Source organism: Anthonomus grandis, chromosome 6 (assembly GCF_022605725.1).
Source record: "Anthonomus grandis grandis chromosome 6, icAntGran1.3, whole genome shotgun sequence".
Classification (NCBI taxonomy): domain Eukaryota; kingdom Metazoa; phylum Arthropoda; class Insecta; order Coleoptera; family Curculionidae; genus Anthonomus; species Anthonomus grandis.
In genome coordinates this window covers 12,401,710-12,410,722 of record NC_065551.1, presented here as the reverse complement: position 1 = coordinate 12,410,722, position 9,013 = coordinate 12,401,710, and the positions used below count along the sequence as shown (strand labels likewise).

Sequence of the window (9,013 nt, the reverse complement as noted above, 5' to 3'; positions counted from 1 at the left end):
CGGACTATAAAAATGGAATCACTGCATTAGAGCACCGTTATAAAAAATTTATTAATCTTGATGTAGATTATGTTGAAAAATAAAGCAAAAAAAAATGAAAAAAGTAGTTTTTCTTTATCAGGCCCGAAACTTTTTACCCCGGCCTTGTATATGTGAGACTTGTAACTGACAAGTTAACGCAGGAACTCTTATCAAATTAATAAAAAACATAATACTTGGAAAACATAAATGATGTTAAAGATAAAAACCAGTCCAAACCATAGTTTTTGAGATATAGAAATTTTTGTTCAGTGAAGATCAAGGAGTAAGTTTTATTTTTAAGGTGACTACTCCCTTCTTAGGCTAATATCTCAGATATTAATATAGCTACTATTATGAAACAAATAGCATATATTATTAAGAAAAATATGTTTTTCAAAGGTTTAATACAGAAATAAATCACATAAATCTTTTACGGACTCAAAAAGAAAACTAATAAACTCTACCTATATGTAGTCCGTGTGTCACTCAATAAGATACACAAACATGCGTTACGTCTAATTTGATCAATTTGAGTGTCGGAACGTCAATGTTTGTTTTTCTCCTTACGTGCCTCCGACACGGGCCTCAAAATTAAGTTTCGCCTCGCGAACTCCCCCGTGGTGGGATGACATTTGGCTTTTTTCTATTTTCGTTTAGTTCATTTGATTATGGGTTTTACGTCCGTATAAACTCAATTTTTTTAATATGCTTTGAACGTATCAAATATCAATTAAAACTAATGAACTTCACGTGTTGCACGTCTCAGTTATATAAGAGAAATTACCTTTTTAGATAAATAATTCAAATTAGCGCTACGATTTATGGCCGAGACCATATTAGTTGTTAACATTTATTGAATATTAAAATAAATTGTTTTTTTTTCTACAGTAAAATAGTATTATCTTATCGGGTTTTATTTGTTTTAATAGATTAGAAGGTTGTTGGGGTTTTTATGCATAATTTTAGACAATCGTTAATAATTTGTGGTTTTGTAAATATCTTTATCGGAAATGGCTAAATAGAAGGAGTTTTTGGGAGTTTAAAGGTAACCTGTAAGTATTTTATTACGTTTTTAAGAGTTGAAATATTTATAAGTATATGTTTAGTTAAGGATAAATAGTCACTTTTTTAATGTAAGAAATCTCAGAAATCTATAAAGCTACGGCGTATGCTATCCTATGCTTATCCATGCTAGTACAAAGAATATTTTAGGACGGCTATGAAACAAAAAGCAGACGATTAAAGTAAAAACTAGTTCAAGGAAATAATTAAAAAAAAACAAAAATAACAAGCTTTTGTTCCGTTTTTATCCAATTATATAAATGTTCATGTTATTTTTTTCAAAAAAAAAAACATAATCTCGCCCTTTATATGTTTCATTCATAAATAGGCCGGTTTCCGGGGGTTCGTTATTATCGCAGGCGTCGCTATAAAACGGCAAAACGGGGTTGAACAATCTCCATCTAAGGAGAAACCGTTTAACCCTCGAAATATCTGCTACAAACGGAATAAAATACACCGGGGAGGGAGGCGTAAACGTTCCAAATAAAACCAGAGCGACCCCAAGAAGAAAACAAACGTTTTATCGTACTTATATAAACATACGCTTTCCATGAAATCCGAGTTTTCCTTGATGCATGCGAGGCAATCGCGGAATTATTAAGGGATTTGACATTTTCTTTTTTTGTTATATGACATAAAATAGAGATTTTCTTGCGAAATTACGTCATTTTCAAAACGTTTTCCGGGCTTATCAGAGCCGAAAAATTGCCTGAAGTGCATATATTAAAGCATTTCATAGCATTTCAATTTTGTTAAATTACAACGGTTTTAAGACAGTTTTTTAGACAACTCAAGCCGGATTCCTCATTATTTATTGGTCAGACTTCTCAATAGTGTTTCGGATAGAGTTAGGACAGGTCTTCTAGAGCATACTTTGCACTTGTGAATGAGTAGAACAATCATCCCAACACTCACAATTTCATATTTTTTTCATTATAGATAGTCAGTGAGCTGTCGCGTAAATACACCTTTATTCGAAAAACATTTAAGCTTGTCAGCATACTGATTCGTAAGTCGAAATCCCTTGGAATTGAACATGTTGAAGTTATAGTTCGGTGGTAGGAAGGTAAAAAATTGGTTATGTCTTGTACGTCTAGATTGTGCTTCCCGTAAACTCAGGGCTAAAACTCAACGAGTGCAATAAATTATAAAACATGTCTAGATCACAATGTATACACAGATCTGGAGAGTTGTAATATTAAGAGATTCCTGTACCTCATGAAAATTAATATCATCTATAGACTAATATTCCCTAAACAAAATATATCATAAAAACTTATGCGGCACGTTTTTGATGACTTTTGAATATGAAGGTTCTAAACAGATGAACAATAATTCATTTGTAAGCGCACAAAACCGCCGAATAATAATTTGATAGATATTTCATTAAGCAAATCAATTGTACAACGCTTAATAAAACCCAAGATTTAAAAAAAAAATGTGATAATGGATGGCATGTGAGGTAAGAATGACAACTGATCATCAAGTATAACTCCCAAGTCTCTAATTTCGGATATACTAATCAAAGGATCATTCATTTATGTTCCAGAAACGCTCAATTATATTTCTAAACCACGACTAAAAACCATCAAATGACACTTCTTGACGTTTAGCTCCATAGCATTTTGAACACCCCATTAAACCAAGCACAGTCGGGCTGACTGTAACTTAATGCGATCATCTACTCTTTAAACCCTCATATACAACTTTAAATTATCTGCAACCATATTGAACAACAGAAAATTGGTATAAAGACAACAACATGAGATATTATTAACATAAATGTTAAAGAGTGATGGATTAAGATGTGAACCTGTGGTACTCGAGAAGGGAGTTTCATCTCCACCGAATGAAAATTTCTAATTCGTACCATTTGTGTTCTGTTTGTTAGGTAAGACTTTAAGCTTATTAAAAGCTAACCATATATTCCAAAAATGTCCAACTTGTTAAGATTTCATGATTAACTCTATCAAATGTTTTGGAGAAATCTGTATAAAGGGCATCTACATTGCAAACTTTTCCATTGATTTCAGCAGGCAAGCAGCAAAGATAAGTATGTTAAATTCAGTTGAATATTACGGAAAAAATTAAAAAACAATCACTTGTTGGTCGATAAAATAGCCCTTTAGACAGAATCACACTAGGGTCTTGAAGACTTGGCGATACAGGCTAAAATGCTTATGGGTATATAATTAGGTACTTGCGAGCTGCCCCTAACTTAAAGATAGTTGTAATGCAACCTGATTTCCAAAATTTTAGAAAAACTTCACTATAAAAATATTGAATATTATAAAAAGTGGCCGAGCAAGTATAAAAGCACAGTGTTTGATAAGAATACAAGGAATACCATCAGGGTTCCTTATTTACGTCCAGGGATAACAATTTGTCATAATACATAGATATAGAGAATCTATGGCAAGAAAAGTTAATAAAAGTACTCTGTAGAAAAGTTTTATTAGGGGGTGATTGCCGACATAGACCTAATTTCATTATAAAATACCTTAGGAGGAATGTTTCACTTTCTTTTTCGTGTTTATATTTGCAAAAAAAAATTACATTATCTCTGAGTGAAGACTCTCTAACAGTTACTTAACGCAGATAGCACTCTATTTTCAGTGCTTTACAATCAGCCTAGAAAATTGGTCATAATCATTAAACAAACTTCTTCATAATCATTAAACAAACTTCAGAGACATATGAGAAATAATATCAATCGAAAAGAAATCCCTACATTTAAATTCTTAATAAATCGAATTTTTGAAGGAGAAGGTCGGTGATGTTAATGATTCTTGGCTACAAAGAAATTTCTGCCAATCCAATCCCATCTTCGTTCTCCTGTAGAAATAGAAAAAGCGAAGTGAGTCGTGACTGCTTTAATTTTAATTTCTATTTAATATTGAATTGTTAAACTAAAATTTATTTACAATAAACAAACTTATATTAATGTAATAAACTGAATTTATTATAGGAATTGCTGGATATAGCCTCCTCATGCTGAGATACAGCCCTCCCTTCTGTTATTCTCTTCTAGGTTGATTATCTTACGTGCTTTAAGATCCGCTTTCGTTTAACAACGATTTTCTCGAAAAAGATTAATTGGTGTTGCTAGATTTTTAAATTTCTTATTGGAAACATAAGATAGCAGCCGTCAAAAATGTAGGCTTGCCTAAATCCTCCAGATATGTTTCCAAATATTTTTAAGATTACGCAGGTTACCTTGTTTAGCATTCTCAGACAGATAAAACAACATTGAGTTACAGTTTTTTTTGCATTTCAGATATTTTAGATAAGACCCTGTTTGTGCTATCAATGACGTGCATCCTGCCATCTTTGCCAGAGGAACTAAACAAACTTCTTATGTTTCTTTCAGTACCTATGAGACCTAATAAAAATTTCATGGTATAGTATTTTTTAAAGGAATAAAATAGTCAATATAATCAAGTGAATATAAAAAAATAGCTCTGATACTCGTAACTTCTGCATTAATTTCTCTAATTTATATCTCCAATTCATCGAGCTTTTGGCTATTATTAGTTTTAATCTCACTTGAGGCTTGATCATTTAATTGACATGCTTTTTAATTTGAGGAATAAACTTCTCGTATATGTAGAGCATTGTTGTGGTTGACATAATTAAAGAACGGATATCCCTTACATAGAATTTTCTTGCGGGAATCACAAGGGTAAACAAAAAAGGTTTTCAGAATTCTTAGGCTCTTTAAAAACATACTTTCGTTTACATCCAGTCCCTGTGGCAGACATTTGCAGGTTAGAAATTTATTTTTGACAAATACATCGTATACCTATGCCAATAAACTATAGAGTTCTATGAGTAGGTATGTGGTAGTATTTGGTGCGAAAACTAAACAAATATTTGTTTATAAAACGCACGATGCACTGGACCTGCTTGAGAAATAGTTTTCTTGATAAATATAAATATCCAAAATAATCCTACTTTTGGTAACAGAATTGATAATGATATTTCGATATCTTATAATGACGATAAGCTTGAGTCATTGAAAAATTTGCTTTTTTTTGAGGGTGCAAATTTATCAAAGATTGGATTGGAAAGCATATTGAAATATTGAATACGGCTATGCGCTGAGCGTAATGGCAAAAGAGATAAGTATCTTAACTGCTTTCTTGGTTAATATAGAGCTTTCCATGCCTAGTGTTATTTATTTATTTATTTATTGTTTCACCAAACAAATTAATTACAATTACAATATTTATATAACTTAGCATAGTATTTTCTTGGTTGTACAATGGGATGTACAGAATTGCAGCCATTCAGTTACTTTCACATAAGACTACTGAATACTGTTTTAGCTTTAACTTAAATAAAAATATTGTTTACTTGATAAATCTTGCTTTTAACCGCTTCTTCCACTGGATAACTATATATACACATATACACTAATACATATTAATAAATCTATATACAGAAGTAGGGAGCAAAATGTTACCAGGCAGGTACCACATGTTCCACTTATCAGATACTAGAGACCTTAACAATAAAAAATTGGAATAAAAGAAAAAAAATTACAGACATCTTGATGCCGTGGGGCTAGAGGGGGAAAATAAGTTATTAGATAAATCCAAAACGACCGACTATGACAATATCACTTACTGCGAATCAAAGAGTGATTTTTTTATATACTTTTTAAAAACCGAAACAGATATAAATGTAGTTATTAGTTAAGGTATTAAACTATTTGGGCAAATGATAGAAGAATAATTTTTTAAAGAGTTCTTTGCGATGTTTGAACACTGTCAGAGTATCTCTTTGTCGTAGGCTTAAGCCTATGGATATCCCTTCTAAATCGCAATTTTTCATAAAGATAACATGACGTTTTATATTTTATAATTTTAAAACCAAAACAATACAACCGAAGTTTGTGTCGATTATTCATATTTAGCCAATTAGATGTTCGAAGATACGGTATAATTCTAGTTGTTATATTTAGGTCATAGGTAAGTCTGATACATGCTTTTGCAATTATTGTACTTTGTATTAATCAAAACTATTAAGACATGAGTTGTAGACACTATTACAATAGTTAAAATGGCTTAGTACTAAATATTCGCCCAAATTTTGGCGAATACAGAGTGGCAGAAAATTTTTGTAACCGTAAATAAGTTTTAGATTCGAGTAGGCCAATCGAAGTTTTGATGTAATATGATCTGTAAATCTTAGTTTAGAATCCATAACTAGACCTAAACACTTTCAGGAATCAGAGAGAGGGAAACTTGGTTAAGGTTGCCAATATATAAAACAGATGATTTATTGGGATCGAGTTTAAGCACGATCCTTCGAGGTGTTTAAAAAATTTGACAAATCAGAATTTATATAATTTACAGCTAGCTCAACTTCGTTTCAAGAAAAAGAGAAATATAACTGCGTATCGTCGGCGTAAAAGTGAGATTTGAAATTTTTAATACATAAGAAAAGTTAACAGTATAAATGGTATAAAGCAAAGGGCCAATTATGCTACCTTGAGGCACATCATTAGTAATCAGACTTGATTCCGAGTATTGATTATTATATACTTCTTTCTGTGTTATATTAGTTAAAAACGATTTGATAAAACAACGAGCATTTACGTCGAACCCTATATATTGCAAGATTGAGATTAAAAGTCTGTGATTTAGCATATCAAACGCTTTACTGATATCGAGAAAAACTAGAACAGTTATTTTATTTTCACCCATGGCTTTAATAATATCATATGTTATGTGCGCTAAGGCTGTTCACAGCTATAGCCAGCTCTAATTGATGTTTCGGTAAAATACTATACTGCTGTAAAAATTATGTAATTTGTTTTTCCATAATTTTTAGTACTTTTGAAAAAGTACAGTACTTTTGAAAGTGTAGGTAGTATGCTTACACAACGCAAATGATAGAGCTCGGCAGGATTTTTATTTTTTGAAAGAGGAATAGGATGTGCCTGTTTCCATGCAACCGAAAAATAGGAGTTTAATATGCATTTATTTATAATATGTGAAATAAAAGGAAATATAAATGGACAGCAAAGTTGATCATATTTATATTAAGGGAGTCTGCACCAGTAGCTTCGGATTTTATTAGTCGCAATATTTGCGATATTTCATCTTAGTTTGATAACAAAAAATTAAAGAGAGAATTGTTTACATTTTTTTGTATAATGTTATTATCATAAAAATTAAAAATTTCAGGTGATGGGGTGTTGTTATCTTTTGAAGATAGCACAGAAAACTCATTTATATTATTAGGACTACTTAAATTTTCTGGTAACACATTATTTCCTAATTTTATGAGCTGTAATCTACGTAGCTCCTGCCATTTCTTTTTGTACGATGATTTTTAAAATTTTGTACTTAAGTATACTTTCTTCTCCTTCTTATTGCAGCTGTAGTGAAAATTCTTAATTGATTATAAGCTTTATCATGTTTTGAAAGTTTCGTTTGCTTAAAAGTTTTTAGTGCTTTATTCCTTAAAATACAAAGAAAACTTCGTTACCGATGCTCTTTCACGTGTCGACATAAACGTCCTAGAAAAAAAACTAGTCAATAGCCCCTAATATCGACAACACAGTTGCTAATCTTGCTGATTATGATCTCGCTGATTTCGCTTCTAATGGAAGATATAACAAAGTTATCGCTGAAACCCTTGACCAATCTCAAAATAATGCCGATGACCCTAGAAAAGATGACTCTAATGCTACGGTACACTCTAACAATGATACAGACAGAAAATATTTACCAATCTCTGAACTCCCTGTAAATTATTCATCCTCACGTTTAGTTATAGAGTTTGGAAATAAATTCCTGCATAAATATACCAAACCATTTAAAAAGAACCACCATTTTGTCAAAGTCGAAAAACATAGACTTTCAGAACATTTTAGCAGAATCCTTAAAGAAATTATCCGACCTGTGATATTCATTGATATACATTTTGTCTTGTATATTCCAAATTCCGATTTAAAACATGAATTTCAGAAATATATTGCCGCCAACCTTAACGCTAGTGTGAAGCTTCATATTTCAAATATTTATTTAACTGACATTGAAAACCAAGAGCAACAAAAAGGCATAATTTCAGAATATCATCAAAAGAATCACAATGGCATAACCGAAACATACAATCAGCTAAAACAAAAATATTATTGGCCTCAAATGCGTGAAACCATAACAACTCTCATAAGTACATGTGAAATTTGCTTACAAAGCAAAAACAAAAGACATCCGTATAAAATTAATTATGAAGGCTCACTACTCTCTGAAAAGCCATTTAAAACACTACACCTCGACCTATTCCAATTTTCAAATTGTTACTTTTTAACAATCATCGATTCTTTGTCCAAACATGCTCAAGCATATTATATTTCAGATAAAAATGCTACGACCGTCATTAATAAATTATTGACCGACATTATTTCTCTCATCATAATACACCAACGAAAATTGTCGTAGATCAAGGATCCCAGTTTAAAAACCGATTATTTAAAGAATTTTGTGAACTCTTGTATATAGACGTACACTACACTACTCCTGGTAATTCCACATCCAATAGCTCAATTGAGCAGTGGCGCACCGAGTGGGGGTTTTAGGGGTTAAACCCCCCCCCCCCAGGACTGCAGGACCTCTAAAAGAAAAAAATAATTACAAATAATATTAATAGAAAATACCTATTTAAAAATATAATTTAAGAATTTTATTAGTTTTAGTAGGATTAGATTTTGCATCAGAAAATGTCCGCAGTAATCCATTTTCTATAATAATTATAATAGTGAAGGGATAAATCAATTTTCAAATGCTCCCCGTAGCAAAGCAGCAAGTAAATCAAATTTAAGTTCTCCGGTACCCCTTTAGCTGGAGCGCGCCGTAGCCTATCGAGACCGAGATTTTGCTTTCGGGGAATCACAGAATTCGTATTTACGTTTTTATAA

General features: G+C 31.6%; 1 protein-coding gene across 1 annotated transcript in view; it reads left to right on the top strand.

Annotated features, from left to right (window-relative positions):
* The first annotated feature begins 914 nt into the window (after positions 1-914).
* Positions 915-9,013, top strand: part of LOC126737351 (trehalase-like) — a 45,659-nt gene continuing 37,560 nt past the window's right edge. The window contains exon 1 of the mRNA XM_050442214.1: positions 915-1,073. The gene's annotated coding sequence lies outside the window, so the exon portion shown is untranslated. The remainder of the gene's footprint in view (positions 1,074-9,013) is intronic.